The sequence below is a fragment of the Orbicella faveolata genome, unplaced genomic scaffold (genome assembly GCF_042242905.1).
Source record: "Orbicella faveolata isolate gen_17 unplaced genomic scaffold, um_ofav_v1 contig_12, whole genome shotgun sequence".
Lineage (NCBI taxonomy): Eukaryota > Metazoa > Cnidaria > Anthozoa > Scleractinia > Merulinidae > Orbicella > Orbicella faveolata.
In genome coordinates this window covers 840001-855201 of record NW_028301539.1, presented here as the reverse complement: position 1 = coordinate 855201, position 15201 = coordinate 840001, and the positions used below count along the sequence as shown (strand labels likewise).

The window sequence follows — 15201 nt, the reverse complement described above, 5'->3', positions numbered from 1 at the left end:
AAGTCAACAGAAATCTGGGGGTTCGCCAATTTTGTTTCTGCGGGCGAGAAACCCTTCCGGGAACATTCTAACAGCGAAGAACAAAACTCGCCAGGGAATCTTTGCACGTTCAGCGACTTGTTCCCGGAGCCAACATTCCACACCATGGAGCTAACCCACAGGGGTACTCTCTTATGTGGGCTATATAGGTATGTGCGGCCCCAAAGGGCGGGATTTTCAGCCGTTTTGGTCATAAATACGATATCGATTTTGGCGGCTACTTTGGTCATAAATAGGGTATGGTTTTAGCACTCTAGTCTTGAATTGGGTATGTTTTTTTACAAGAAGCTACAGGTACTTTATCATCATTATCGATGAGACCCTTCATAAATTATGCTTAGGGCAACTGTGCCAGCCGCAACGGTCATAAACAGGGTATCTAATTTTTGGTCAGGTTATAAATAGGGTAGGGAAAATCGCAGATTTTGGTCATAAATGAGGTAAGGGTTTTGGGAAGCGGGCCACACACCCCCACCTAGTTTTTTTCTGGGCTGAGCTAGCGCTCTACAGTTCCTCATGCCTATGTAGTGTCAAAAGGCCTATTGTATAAGCGTGTTTTAAAGTCAAATAGTTTGTTGTTTTACGGGTAACAGAAATATTCGTACACTTGGTGGAAAATTGAAGCATCCCGGTAGAATTTTGTCTTCCCTGGAAGAGTTTTGGTCAAATTCCTGGCCAAAATTGTACGTCGCCTGACCAGGTCTGAGTTTCAACAAAGTTTGTGGGTTGCAATTCTCGACAATTCTTTTGTAACAACTTGGGTAGATCTACCCACGACTATTCTATCTTACGGAGCAACAACGACAGTCTACTACTTCCATTTTAACATGGCTCAAACGCTCTGTATGAACTTACCTAAAAAAAGTTATCAATACCGACTAAAAACATTACTCTGCATTTATGGAAAATCCGTTGAATGCGACGAGCAATTTTATACTAAGCAACTCTTGATAACAATGCCTAAAAAGAAAGTACTGTATATTTCACAGTTTTAGCTCTGTTTTGCCCAACGTCCTGGTCAAAGGCTAAGATGGCATCTTTCTCGGGTACAGAACGGAAAGAGTTTACACACGCTCCCTGAAGGTTCAGCATTGTTCTTGTCCGTGAAGGAATGTTCATGAAACCTGAGTTCGTATCACAAAGGGAATAAATGTCTATTGACGTAATTTCCTTTTAGCTTTTGAGTCTTTTCAGGTTTTCAACGCGCGGTTCGTAAGGCGTGAAAACCACAATATAACCGCAGATTGCTGGTGAGAAGATGGGAATTCATATGTTTTTGAAAAGGTTAAGGGTAAACAAAATTTGGGCGGTTTGCAAAATTACCTATGTTCCCGCTTTCTTTCTCAGAGAGATGAGACATCGCAAACAAACATCAGCCTGTTGTTTGTTTTTGGAGTTTCGTTTTACAAAATTACAGTTGCAGTAATTCATTTGATGCTTGCTTTAGCTTGAAAGAACATTTATTTTAATTTTTATTCTACATTAATGAATTTTGAGCTGTTGCCAAGGAAAATTTGTTTGTTATATAATATCGTCACATTTAGTCATGTTCGAGTTATTTCATGTGTTTTAACTTTTTCCTGATCGGTAATACCAGCGATGACGTCACGAGTCCATGTGACTGACTGAGCTTACTACTTTATCAGACGTTTTTTCATTGATTTCATATTTTAATTTAAATTATCATTTCCCTATGCGTAGATTTTGTTTCATTTCTAAAAGGTCTGACTTTGAGAAAGATTAAAACTCTGAAAAGGTCTGTAAAAAAAGGCATGATTTCACAAAAGTAATGCATAGCTTTCAAAGAACCGGAAGTGTCCCCACTAGTGTCCACTGCTAGGCTACCCACTATCTATTAAACAATTAGATTATTCGCTCTCGATTTCTATCGCGTGATAGTTGACGAGGGCGCAAATCGAGATCGAATAATCTAATTGTTTTAGTTTATATCTACTAGTCGTTCAAAACTTAATCTAAATCCTCTTCACAGACACTTCGAAAACGCCAAGAAGCGGCCGTCATTTTGTTCACAAGAATAGATAGTGAGTACCGTAGCCTATCAGAGAACGCCATTCGTGATAGAACGCTAGTAGATTATTCTAAAACATAATAGATAGTGAGTATAGAGTAGCCAATCAGAGAACGGCATTCGTAATAGGCTCTCGTGCAGGTTGCTCTATTGTTTGCTCCTACGCCGTGCTGACGAGACCCAACCAGGTCGGAGAAGTTGTCCACGGTTGCAATTCTTGGCTTTCAGTTTGGACTCTATCGTGTCGTTGTAGCGTTAAGTTTTCTACGTAGTAATCTGCCTTGCTTCATTGTTATATTCGTAACTGAACGCTAGTGGATTTGTACAAATCCACAACAGATCGTCGAGTGAAAGGCGAAAGATGCTAGAGAACTACAGCACATACAGATGTCTACGCGATATATTCATTTTTCTTAGTTCTCTTAGTTTTACAGAACGGCATTCGTAAAAGAACGCTTGTGGATTTATACTGAATCTTATTAGATGTTTTGCTCTGCAGTATGGCTGTATATTTTTACGAGTTGTGCCGTATTTTGACGAGCTCGTAGGCCGAGTTTCCTAGGGTTTATTTCACAAGTTCGGCCTGCTTTGAAGGCTAGGAGTTATAGATACAGTTAATCTCAATGTAAGCCAATGGCTAATACGGGTGAGGGGCTTATATTTTGGAAGGAATTTTCTTTATCCCAGAGGAGGAACGTCTGAAAACCGGGACTCACGGTATATTGTTAGAATTCTTGCAAAGATGCTCGTCCTTTCGCATGGCCGTTAGTCTGCGTGTATAAATTAAAACCGCCCAAACAAAAGTCATAAGTTCAATAAACAAATTATGGCGTACCTTGCAATGTGGTTGAGCACAATCAGATTGAGAAACGACAGCGTCTCTAGTACCGACAGCTGAACTTGCCGCCCTACGAGAAAACAGAACCATTGTTTCTTTTCCTTTAGCTTGAGGAGAACGAAAGAACTTCATTGACAGCTTGAAGTTTGCCGTTTCATTTTCTAGAATTCTAACGTACAAGACTCGAATTTTTTCCTGAAATAAACAAATAGCCCAGCGGATACATGCCCATAATTTTGTCAGACATTGCTTTTCGAACACGGCTGTGACTGTGGCTTCAGCTGAAAACCCAGTGACCAAAACAAAACAAAAAAGTTGCAACTCAGCGTCTGATGTAAGAGTTTCTCAGCAAAAACGGAAACTAAGCCTTATCGGGTCAAGCAGAACCGCTAAAAACACAGCCAAGCACGACGTAAACTAGAAAATATTCAAACGGCATCAACCAAACAAATCATACCCTGAGGACCCCAGTCATGTCTTTAGCAATCCTGTTATGAGGTTTACTTACAGTGAAATATTTTGCATCGAAATTTTAGTGTACTTGCCAACAACTTCAAGAAATGCCACGGATTCACTCTGGCTTTACTATTAACGCCAAAATGTCATGGCTTCAATTTTGGGCGGTGACAAAGTCTTGCCAAAAATAAAACGCGTTTGGCAAATCAGCAAGTTTCGTTTTCGAAAGAAATGTACATTGGAGAGGTATCAATTGCTGAAGCGAGAACTATGAATGAAAAATAAAATTTCTTCCAAGGACTATTCCAACGCGAGCTGAAATCTTTCCCGCGCTCCTAACAACACAAGAGTAGTAGGAAGTTCTGTGCCCTCCTCTAATGGACGAAGTATTTTTGGCATTCGTCGTTGGTAGTTGAAGTACACGGAATAGGCTATTCATTATTTCCGGGTTGCTTCTTGCTTCTGTGTCAAAGCAAGTCTTCGTGCAAAACCACTCATATGAAAATGTTTTCCCCTACAGGTTCATTTTCATGTGAATAAAACTCATTTTCCTTCCAAACTGTTTAGGCGCGAGGTAATCTGGATCCAGTGTTTTCATTGGCCAAACGTAACCACGTGTGGTAAATATCCTTGTGCTTGTTTTATGCCTGAGCGGTATTTCGCTTTTACTTGTTGCAGCGCAAACACAAGCATAAGCGCAAGTACAAGAAAAAGGGAAAATTTTGATCCCTGCGCTTGTGCTTGAGTCGCTGGTGAAAACCAGGCTAAAGGGACGGGGCGCTTATTTCTTTTTGAATAATACATCTGACCGAGTTACAACACTTAAACAAAAAGCACTTCAGATAATTTAACTCAAGAACTGTAACAATAGCGGCTCTGATGGTCATTATGTTCAATAGCAAGTTCAGATGAGAAAGCAGACTTAGTTACTATAGTTCATTCGTCTAAGGCGTAGCTCCGACGGTCCAGTTTTACTTTACTTCTGTCGTTCTGGTAGATTTTCTGTAAGTTTGTGTAAGATTGATATTTTATGTTATTTTTATACTTTTAGTTTTCTGTAAGTTTTATATTTCTTAATATTTTATTATTTTCAGCACTTAATTGTATGTAAATATTCTCATGATAGTGTAAAAAATAAAGCATTGAAAGAATTGAATTGAATTTGTATTAGTTTTCTTTCTGTTGGCCTTAGTTTCATAGTAATATTGTACTTAATGTCTATTATTTAAGAAATAGAAAACGTTTCCTGTGTTTCTATCGATTTATAGACACACGCAGAAGTTTAAGAGAATGAGAATTGCTGTGGGAACACGAGCCGTAGGCGAGTGTTTCCACAGCTTTTTCGAGTTCTCCCAAACTTTCACGAGTGTTTCTCTAACTCGAGAGAAATACGGAGAACTTTTTTTCTATCTTAACCAGTCTATTGTGTACTTTATGACTCGATATTATGACGCAACACGCAACGATAACGATCGGTAAGGCTCGAAGCTTTGCCCACAGCGGTTAATTAACCTTGCACAGCGTCAAGTTGAGTATAAAATCGTCAAAGCAAAGTGTTCCACTTACCTCTGATGAACACTGATAACGGTTAGAAACTTATCGATTGTAATTGACGGCTGAAAACAGCTCTTATTTTATAAACTGAACCTTTCTAGTAAAGTAGGTATCGGTATACAGTCGATGCATGTATTCATGTATGCCAAGCAAAACACTGTTACATTAGTAGCCTTGTTCAGACTTTAGACTTCCGACTTCCGACTTTGGCGGACTTCAGATTAAGAGTAGGCTTTTGATTGTACACTTGACTTTTCCCTTCTAAAGAGTTACAAAAAGTCACGTAAGATTGATGAAATTCTCAAAAGAGAAACCGGCATTGTTTTCCCAAGCAAATTTGTGTTTTAAGACAACTGTAATTTAAAAGTTCTTAGTTTGCTGAGTTTGCTGTGTTTGCCACTAATTCTCTAAAGTACTGCGGTTAACTCAAATCATCCTGTTCCAGAATGGTTGATGAAATTGACCTATATCATCATAATTAATTAAAAGTGTTCGCCGACACATAAAACATCAAGCTGCATATCCAAGATAAAAGAAAGTAGCCCTAACCTACTTAAATCTGGTTCCAAAAATCTTCTTTGCCCATTCTTTTGGCTTGTTACGATATCTTGGTTGAAAGGGAAGACAGACAAAAGGAATGTGATGTTATGAAAGAAAATACTGACGATTATACGGTAGTTCTGTTCTTTTGATGCAGATTGCACAAAGAAACTGGAAGCGCCAAAGAAGATGCCTTTCACATCAACTATCTGAGACGTGATATTCGTTTACATTTTAATGAATAAATGAAAATAAATGGAAAACATGCAGTAATGAGAGAAAAAAACAGAAGATTGAGGAAGCCAAAATTCTATAACGGTTTACTTGACAAGATTTTTCATTTCTCTATATATCACTATGCCTGATTTTGAGGAAAACTACTTTCCATTGTTCGTTAGCTTACTGCTGAACGATTAATTACAAAAGCTGCAGTACAACGGCTTATTATCTTCCTGCTTTCTCCCTTAATTCCTCTCTCCAGTCGCGTACGTTGTCGTGGTGTTTTTCTCGCTCGTGGCACCTTTTTACTCACTAGTTTAAAGTCAGTGGTGAGAAAAACGTAACAGATGACGAATCAGTTCAATCAGGTTCCCATGGCTAATTCTAGGACAAAGAATGTAAGAACCAAAACAACCAAACATCATCGAGCAGATAAAAGTGCTTAGTATTGTTTAACTTGACCCTTAGAATTTACCTATCCCAAGGAAGGAGCTTAAATCAAGAGACCACGATCACTTCATTTTCTCCTACTTAAATTAAGCCATAAATGAGTTTCACCTCAGTTTGCATGCCTGTATCTTTGCATTTCTGACGTGCATACGACTTTGCAAACTCCAGAGTAGGTTGTCCTGGATAATGTCCCAAAATACCCAAAACTAGAACACGACAGTAAAATTCGGTTTCTCTTGTCGACTCTTGATCAATAAGATAAATGGAAGGGATTCTAAATCTTCAAATTGACATTTGATTGAGAAATCTTTGACCATTATTCTGTGAGTCCGCGCTGCATACGAGGACTACGAGGTGACAAATAAAATACAATGCTGTCTTGCTATGGATGATGTAATTCTTTCCACAGGAAGCAACAGATGTGACCCAGGGAGTTCTCAAGAAACGGCAGACACAATATTAATTTATTTCTATGCGAGAAGGCAAAAGACTGGAAATGTAACCAGCAGTGCACGAGGAATAATAGCTAACCTACAGCTGTCTACGCAACAGATGAAAACCTAAATCAGAAAAATGCAAATGAAATAGGTGACCATTCCTTCGAAGAACTGAGATTACTTTTCCTTTGGGACAAAAAGCTATTGGATTGATAGTTATCTTTAAACAATCAAACAGGATACTGTCTGGTCTGTCTTGTTTGTCGAAGAAAGGACAAAAGGGCCTGTCTAGCCGATTTTTAAACTACAGTCGAACCTCCCTTAAGCGACCACCTAAAATGTCAAGCCTTGGTAGTCGCTTAAGGGAAGTGGTCGCTTACGAGAGCTTAGACCATATTGGATCCAAATTTTATCCCATGTTTTAAATATTTCATTCCTGTAAAAAGTCAATTTAGAGAAAAAATCCGGTACTTCTCATTGAAAAATTTCCGTCTCTTATACTACCCAGGAATGCGATGTTACCCCACCTTATTATCAACTTCCGCTCTATTATCTATCAAGTGGTCACTCACGGGAGGTGACAACTAAGCTCTAAAATTAAAAGTGGTTGCAGTCGCTTACGAGAGGTAGTCGCTAACAAGAGGTTCCAAATATAGTGATTTGACTTGGAGGCTTTTGGTATTTTGGAGAACTGGTCGCTGAGGAGAAGTGGTCGCTTACGAGAGGTGGTCGCAACCGGAGGTTCGACTGTATGCAACGTTTTTTGCTAAATAAGCAGTATTACAAACGAGCTTCGGCATCCTTTGACACCCACGAGGTACGGTATAGGAAAAGTAAACGAGCCAAGCAAAGATCAACAAAGCGTTCAGAGCTCTTTTGTTTTAATGCGCCTGGAAAATGATAACTGTTGACAAAATTAAAAATTAAATTCTTTCGTGAAAACGCCTTGTGAAAATATGGTCAATAATCATTGAAGCTGTCAATATTTAATTGAACCGTTCCCTCCAAGTCCACGGAAAAAGGTCGAAACGGGTGATCAGACAAACACATATTATGTGATTCTTTCAATATACAGAACGACAAAACTTACGCCATGCAAAATTACATTAACACTTTCTATTATATCTCTCAGTTAGTACGCGCGCTCTGATTGGTCAATTTAGCGAGCCGTTTTCTACTGTACGGCCCGCAAAATCCCGGGTAAAATGTTTCGTGATTTATCGCCAAGTGTTCTTAACTTTTATAGTAGGTAAAAGTTTAAAACTTCCTTTTACTTCTAAAATTGTGTATAAAACGCGCTAACGACTTAAGAGTCACTTAACAACGATTTTAATTTTACTTTTGACGTGCGTCAGAAATTTGAAGCCGTTCCGCGTGAATAGAAATCGTTTCCGAACACGGCAGACACACAGTAGAGATACAATAAATCGATCAAAGTCGATAATCACACGAAATACCTCTTACTAACCTCGTCTTCTAAATCTATGGGGAAAAAAACACACTTGGTCGGAAACTTACAGTACGGTCCTCGAACTCGGTTAGTAAGAGGTATTTCTTGTGATTATCGACTTTGATCGATTTTCAATTATGTTACAGTTCGATTTTGATCGATTTAAATCAACAAGTATCGAAAAATAATAAACGCTGTCTAGTCAGGGCTCGAAAACAAAAGTCCGGGACAAGTACATTTTCTACTCAGGCAAGTAACTTTTCCTGCTCATTGGCCCCGATCCACAACGATTTTGAAACAAAGAGTAAGTTTTGGGCACATGGGCAGCATCAAGTGTTTAGATATGAAGCTTGACGGAAATTGCAAATTACTAAGCGTTGCTTTGTTGATTGCGTGCCGCGCGTTCACGGTTTTGAGTGGTTACCTAGCACGTGATCAAAATCTGCCCTGATTAAATTTCTCTCCACACAATAGCCGTGTTCTTACAAAAATTTTCCGCGCCAGTTTCACTCTATAAAACATGACTCGACATCAATGTTTCAAAGTTGTAGAAACTGTATGCAAATAAGAAGCCGTATATTTCTACAGCAACGCTCGCTAGTATTTTTAAAGGACAAATCCAGCCAAATCTAGATATCGCGATACAGTGCACTGTGCACATGAAGTACTATGTTATATCGACTACGTTTTCCGATGATCGATTTTCATCGACATGTTTTACGCCCCGCTGAATAGTGCTCCGGTAAGCCTAAGTAGGGTTCTGGGTATTAAACCTGAATAGGTTAGCCGAATAACATAAACTCCAACAACGGATAGCTCTCATTAGGCGTAGCGCTAGGCGCGCATAATCAGCAGGTTCGTGTACCATGACCGCTCGTTGTTCGCTGAATATTACGACCTATGACGGATTTTCCAGAGATCCCTTGGAAAGAGTGCTGGATTAGCATCTATTAGATGGAGCTCGAATAGCAATATTCCTAATCGCTGTGACTAAAACTTGCACACAAGTATCCGAATTTTATATAACTTTATATCGTTACAGGTTTGCGCAAAGACTGCATAATTAATTAACGCGTTGGTTAATAGTCAGGAAAGTCATAACAGGAAAAATATTACAAGACTTTACAAGATTGAAGGTTCATACAACTCCGCTCCGACAGGTTTTTGAAACAGTTCTCTTTACAATTAAACTACTGCAAAACTCAGCTCTAGTGTGAGGTTTTCCTCTTTGTGTTAACTAGGTTTTAAATGTCCTATTCCACTACTATATTCCCACGCTTATGCATGGATGGCGATACAAACTCTCCGCACCGTTCAACGGCTAAATACTAACAAGCATAACACCAGAAACCTGTATAACTTGTATATTGAAGATAACTCAATGTTGTTTTCAGAGATTGGCTCCCACATTGTAAGTACTTGCGCAAAGAATCGTCTAGAGCCAGTCAACAGGGAGAGAAAGATACGTCAAGAGAAAGATAGCTCGTGGTCACGTGATCTGAGTAAAGGCGGGAAACCGTTTTTTTTTTTTTTTTGACCACGTTATAAACTGTCGCGCAATAGAAAAAAGGGTAAGGGGCTTGGGGAGGGACAGGTATGTTTTGGAGGTTTCAATTAGTTATTCGACTTCAATTCAAATTAACAAGTCGTTTCAACCTGCAACCTGCAAATTTGATTCTCTGCCTTGTGATTGGTTGGTTCTTCCGCTCCTACTTCCGACTCCAGCAATCTAGTTTTCACTAGGCACCTTAAGATACCAGGACAGGACGAGCTAAGACGGCTACCGGAAGTAAATTAACTCAACCGGGCATGCGCACGAGAACTCTCGACTCATCTCTCTCCCGTCCTCATCTCGTCGAGGACGCCATTTCGCCCGACTAGCCGTCGTATCGAAAACGTGAGTATTTTGCTCTTGTTTTGCCTCGATAACTGTTCCAATCGACTTTATTTTCAGTTATATTGATAGGAATGTTTATAAGGTTCACAGTTTTCGTGATTGTAGTGTAGAACACTACGCTGAGATACGAAAATGTGAATAAAATATTCTTTGTCTGTTCGTTTGTGTTTCTGCAGTCTGTTCAGACGCTATTACGAGTGTGCAAGCTCAATACAAACGGTGTGCATTGAGAATACATCAGTGTAAGTACAGTCGATAAAATGTTGTAAAAATGAATGCCATGGAGCATCTATCGAGCAAATAAAATACACATTTTCAAACTGATGTTTAGTTTTTTTGTGCTACCCGGAACTTGAAGCAGCATTTGTTTGATTTTTATGATGCTTGTTACAATTACAGATGGAAATTGAAACGTTCACCAAAAGTCAGGATTCTTCGGCGACAGAATTCCCAAACGCTTTAGTGGTAAGTGAAAAGCCATCTGAAGCAGGTCGATCAGATTGTTCGTTTAATTTTTTCATACGGAAATTATGGTTTCTCTATTAGAATATTGACAGATGTTTGCTTCGCTTATACAGAAAAAGAAATTCAGCGTCGCTGTTCACTATCGTTTAAGCCTAATAGGATAAGATTTCTACCATCTCTTTTATAGTCTAATGGATGTCATGTCATGTTTTGGTCGAGGTTATCAAATCTGATAACGATCCCGGACTGGTCATTGCTTCTGTGAATAGCTTGTACGAGGTTCGAATTATTGACGTCGCTGTCCTTTGCGAAAATGCACATCTTAAGCATTTTGTTTTTGGCGACACGACGGGACCCGCGAAAGTTTCCCGCGTCCACTGCCGTTGCCGTCCTGGCCTTCCCGTCCTCGTATCTTAAGGTCCCTAGTACTCATACGCGACGGAGTCGTACATGACGGAATCGGAACAAAATGGAAACTTTCTTCCCACTCCGATTTCGTCGAGCTTATGACTCCGCTTACGACTCTGATTTTCGATTTTCACTAGGTAGTAAGCGCTAGTACGACTTCGGCTACGATACGACTCCGACTCTGACTCCGTCGCTAGCGAACACGTATGAAGCGTCACGTACGATCGTTTGGCGACCTCTGGCTAGAATTCTCGCTTCTAATTTCGAGATAATTCAGAAAACTACTTTTTCCGTGCAATACATTCTGAATTGTTTTCCTCCCAAAAACCATCTTCAGAATGTTTGAAATCGTTTCAATTTCGTTCTAGAATCTTCGCCATTTCGAAGCGAAAGTACTTGATCGCGCTAAAATCGCCATGTATGGCCTTAGCTCAACATACCGAAGAACCGTACGCGCCTAGTTTCTTCAAATCGGGATCGATTCCCATACTACAGACAGATACTACCAATATACCATTACTTCGTTATACGCGGCGGGTACTATTGATGCCTCCCCCGGTTTTGGCCTCTGGGCAAAAACCCTGCGGGGGCAAAAATATACCCAGCCATGAAATGAAGCAGAAGCCAACAGCTGACATAGTGGCTATACTTTCCAATTAGCTTTCTCAGTTCATCTGCCTGTCTCCTTTCTGACTAAGCGTCTCGATTACTTCTTCCTTCTTACACTAATAATTGTTTTGGCGATCGCAAAAGGATGTGAGCGGAGCCAAGACATGTTCCGGCCAAAAAGACCCTCAGTACCCCCAAGAGTAAAAAAAGTATACCCAACTTCAGTATTATATATAGTCTTATCAGCAAGAACCAAAGAGCTTTTTAAAATATAAACCGTCCGCAAGAATTTCCCCGAAGTAGTAAAACAAAGCCGTCCCATTATCCCCAGGGGGTCATGGCATAACGTGAAGTAAAAAGTAAATCTCCACTAATCGTTTCAGCCATAAAAATGAAACTTTGTACCATAATGTGCTTATTTAGATTAGCGACATTCATAAGCTGTAATTATTAATTGTACATCAATAAGAACCTTTTCCAAACTTCAGGCTGAACCGGTTTTTATATCAAAATGGGTGACTAAATGGCAAATTTCAGGGTGTAAAAAACCTACATATACGCCGGCTTTTAACGTATTTCAGACACAAAACCATCTTTATTTTTTCTATTTAGTATCACTGACGTCAACTCAGTGAATCGTGAGGTTACATGCGTGTTTTAGCCTAATACCAGCGACAATGTGATGACGATAATTATCACCGGAACTATCCCTCCAACTTTACAGCAAACTGTGCTGCACCTTCTTTTATTACAGAAACACATTTTGAAAGTTTTTGATACATACAGGCTTTCGCAGGAGAAACAACGACAACGCTTTAAGACAATGGGCTTCTAATTTCTCTCCGCCAGAGAGCCTGAGTGTAGGTAAAGTTTTGTATTAGTCGATATTGATGATATTGGTTGGCGCTTGAAAATACTCACGCACAGCCGGCAGTAATGCGCAAGTTTTGTTAAACTAAAGTTCAAGACAAAGCTTAAATGTTATGCCAGGCTGAATATCAGTGCAAAGGTTCCATAGGCACATGAAGAGCGTAAAAACAAGAAGGTCAAAAAAAGAGAAATTTTGACTGTGGTTAAAACAGGAAAAACTGTTTTAACCCATGCATGCGATAGAATTAGTTAATACTCTCGTTGAAGGGTCTACAGAACTGGTCTGGTGTCTTGATTATTACTAACAACTATAGCTAACTGCGTTTGCTAGATAGCCACAGGTAACGGAAATGAAAATCCGAACCTTATGCCACATTGCAGAGGAGAAGCCAATTAATGACGGAACAAGATGGAATCTTATTCTGTGTTCAATTTTGCTTGAAAAGTGCGCTGTAAACACAAGACTTCTGTAAGGTAAAGTGTGCATACGAGCCAAGTGGCCGGTTTCTGTAGCATGAAGCGACTAGGAATATTTCTACTCCCCTCTGGTTGGGAGGCTAGTCCAACGCAGAGTTACCCCCAACATTAAATTCGCCGGTACCCTTTTATACACCTCGGTCGAGAGAGGCACTGTGAAAGTAAACTTTCTTGCCCGAGAACACAACACAATGTTTCTGGCCAGGGCTCAAACCCGAACAGCTCGATCTGGAGTCGAGCACACTAATCATGAGGCGCGCCACCACTGTAGCCTACAACGAAAGCTGAAATGATATCAAGTGTCTTTCTTACCTTCAGTATGATTTGATGATTACTCAGTCTCCTCTTGGAGTTCGTGCCCCGCCAACGTTATTATAAAATCGCTGTATAATCTGGAAGAAATAAAAAATAACTCAGTGGAAACACGATTGCCAAAACTGACATTGTAACCGTATTGGCGTTTTGAGTATTTTTGAATCATGACGTGTATTGTTACCTCAAGAGATCGAGAAAAGGGTCGGACTTAAAGTGTACTTGACATGAAAAGTAATTTCTGCTTATTTGAAAGGCCTTTCAAAATACAGAAGAATGGCGTTTTTCTTTTTGAAATATCGTTTTTCGTTTTAGAGATATTGACGTTTTGCTATTATGCAAACTAGATCAGTGATGACGTCATAAGGTTTGCAACTAAAAAGTGGTCAAATACTGAATAAACGATATCTCTGGAAATATTGAAGCAGCGTTCTTGAAACTTGGCACCACAAATGTGCATCACAAAACAAACAAAATGACACCCTAAGTGCCGTTGCCATGACAACAGTTTTGCCGCTGGTGCTGTCTTAATAAAAACTGAAATTCCCAGTTTTTGTCCTAAACCAAGAACCATCTACCCCACCAAATCTGATGATGGGAGTCAAGACAATATGGGAACTATGTCTGTTCCAAGTAGGACCCTTTGTCTCACTTAAGAGATTGCAAATGGGGATGTTTAGTTTTTTGACAGAAAGAGACTGGAGCCGAAAGAGTTGCTATGGCAACGGCACTAAGGATGCCATTTTGTTTCTTTTGTGATGCACATTTGTGGTGCTAAGTTTCAAGAACACTGCTTCAATATTTCTAGAGATATTGTTTATTCAGTATTTTACCATTTTTAGTTGCAAACAATATGACGTCATCACTACTCTAATTTGCATAGTAGAAAAACGTCAATATCTCTAAAATGAAAAAAGATATTTCAAAAAGAAAAACCCCATTCTTCTGTATTTTGAAAGGCCTTTCAAATAAGCGGAGATTATTTTTCATGTGATATGTATGTGTAATCAAATGGTGACGAGTGAAATTAGGAAATAATTTCACGCGCGTTTTGTCAAAATTCTGATAATTTCCCAAGCCTTTAGGCTTGGGAAATTATCAGAATTTTGACAAAACGCGCGTGAAATTCTTTCCTTATTTCACGGGAAAACCATTTGATTACCTTTTAATATCGTGGGTGACAAATTACGCTCACAACCGTAACTTTTTTACTGGTTTACTCTATCGCCAGAAAACCGAGAACATTAAGAAGAATATAGTTTTAGTTTAAAGCACACATTACTGCTAAAGTTCGTTATTTTCTGAGCTTCCTCTCAAAAAAGACCTTTCGAATTCTTCGTGCTTGTTCATAGTGTTTCAAAATTAAGGCAAGTGTCAAATTTTTCTCAAATGATTGGCTCTAATTCGTCATGAACTGATGAATGAAATGACAACGGCGCTCGTTGAAATGAGCTGAAACTAAAATTTTGCACGAGGCCATATAAAGTTTTGACAGTTCGTTTTGAAGTGAAATTATCACTAAAAATTTACTTTATGGTCTAAGAAAACTTGCCTAAATGAAAGTCAAGCGAAAATGCACAAAGTTGAAAAACCTTCAGAGCTGGCAAGGAGCATGGTTGCGGACAAATTATACATCGCGGCTTCTTGTGCACGAAGCGTTAGCCTGCCCGGCATGTCATTGGTTTATCACCACATTACAGTTGTGGAAATTGTAAACGTGACCACTGAGTTTGGAACTCCCTTGGCCTGCAGCTTTCTGACCACCGTTTTCCGGACTGAGTGGTTAGATAATCAGTTTTAGGGACCCAGGTTCGTAATTGGTTCCGTCTTGTTTACACACGGAGGCGTAAAACCGCTCGAGTACTTCAGCTATCCAACTGCTCAGGAAGATTCATCTCTAGGTTTCTCTCAAGTCCATTTTCGTCTCACCACTTCTCAAAAATCCCCACCCAGTTAATTGCGTTCTTTCACGTATTTAAGTTTTCTGCCGCTTCTTTTAATTCCGTAACTTCTTCAATGGTCACCGTCTTAGATCTCGACGCCATCTTGGCACTGATCGAGATACAAGAGATGTTGCTATGGCAATTTTGTAATTTCACATGTGAAATTATGAATTAACGCTGAAAGTTCGCGCCAAAATTAAGGAGGAAT

General features: G+C 39.5%; 1 protein-coding gene and 2 long non-coding RNA genes across 4 annotated transcripts in view; 1 reads left to right on the top strand and 2 right to left on the bottom strand.

The window, feature by feature from the left end:
* LOC110062559 (uncharacterized) overlaps positions 1–15201 on the bottom strand; it is a 172587-nt gene that overhangs the window by 21686 nt on the left and 135700 nt on the right. The window lies entirely within an intron of this gene.
* Positions 2901–15201, bottom strand: part of LOC110067541 (uncharacterized) — a 30760-nt gene continuing 18459 nt past the window's right edge. For both annotated transcript variants that reach the window (XR_016205722.1, XR_016205721.1), the window contains 2 exons: positions 13051–13130; positions 2901–2976 (listed from right to left, as the gene is read on the bottom strand). This is a non-coding gene — a long non-coding RNA (uncharacterized LOC110067541). The remainder of the gene's footprint in view (positions 2977–13050; positions 13131–15201) is intronic.
* LOC149116030 (uncharacterized) lies at positions 9432–10233 on the top strand. Its single transcript, XR_016205723.1, has 2 exons — positions 9432–9909; positions 10086–10233. It is a non-coding gene; the product is annotated as an uncharacterized LOC149116030 (long non-coding RNA).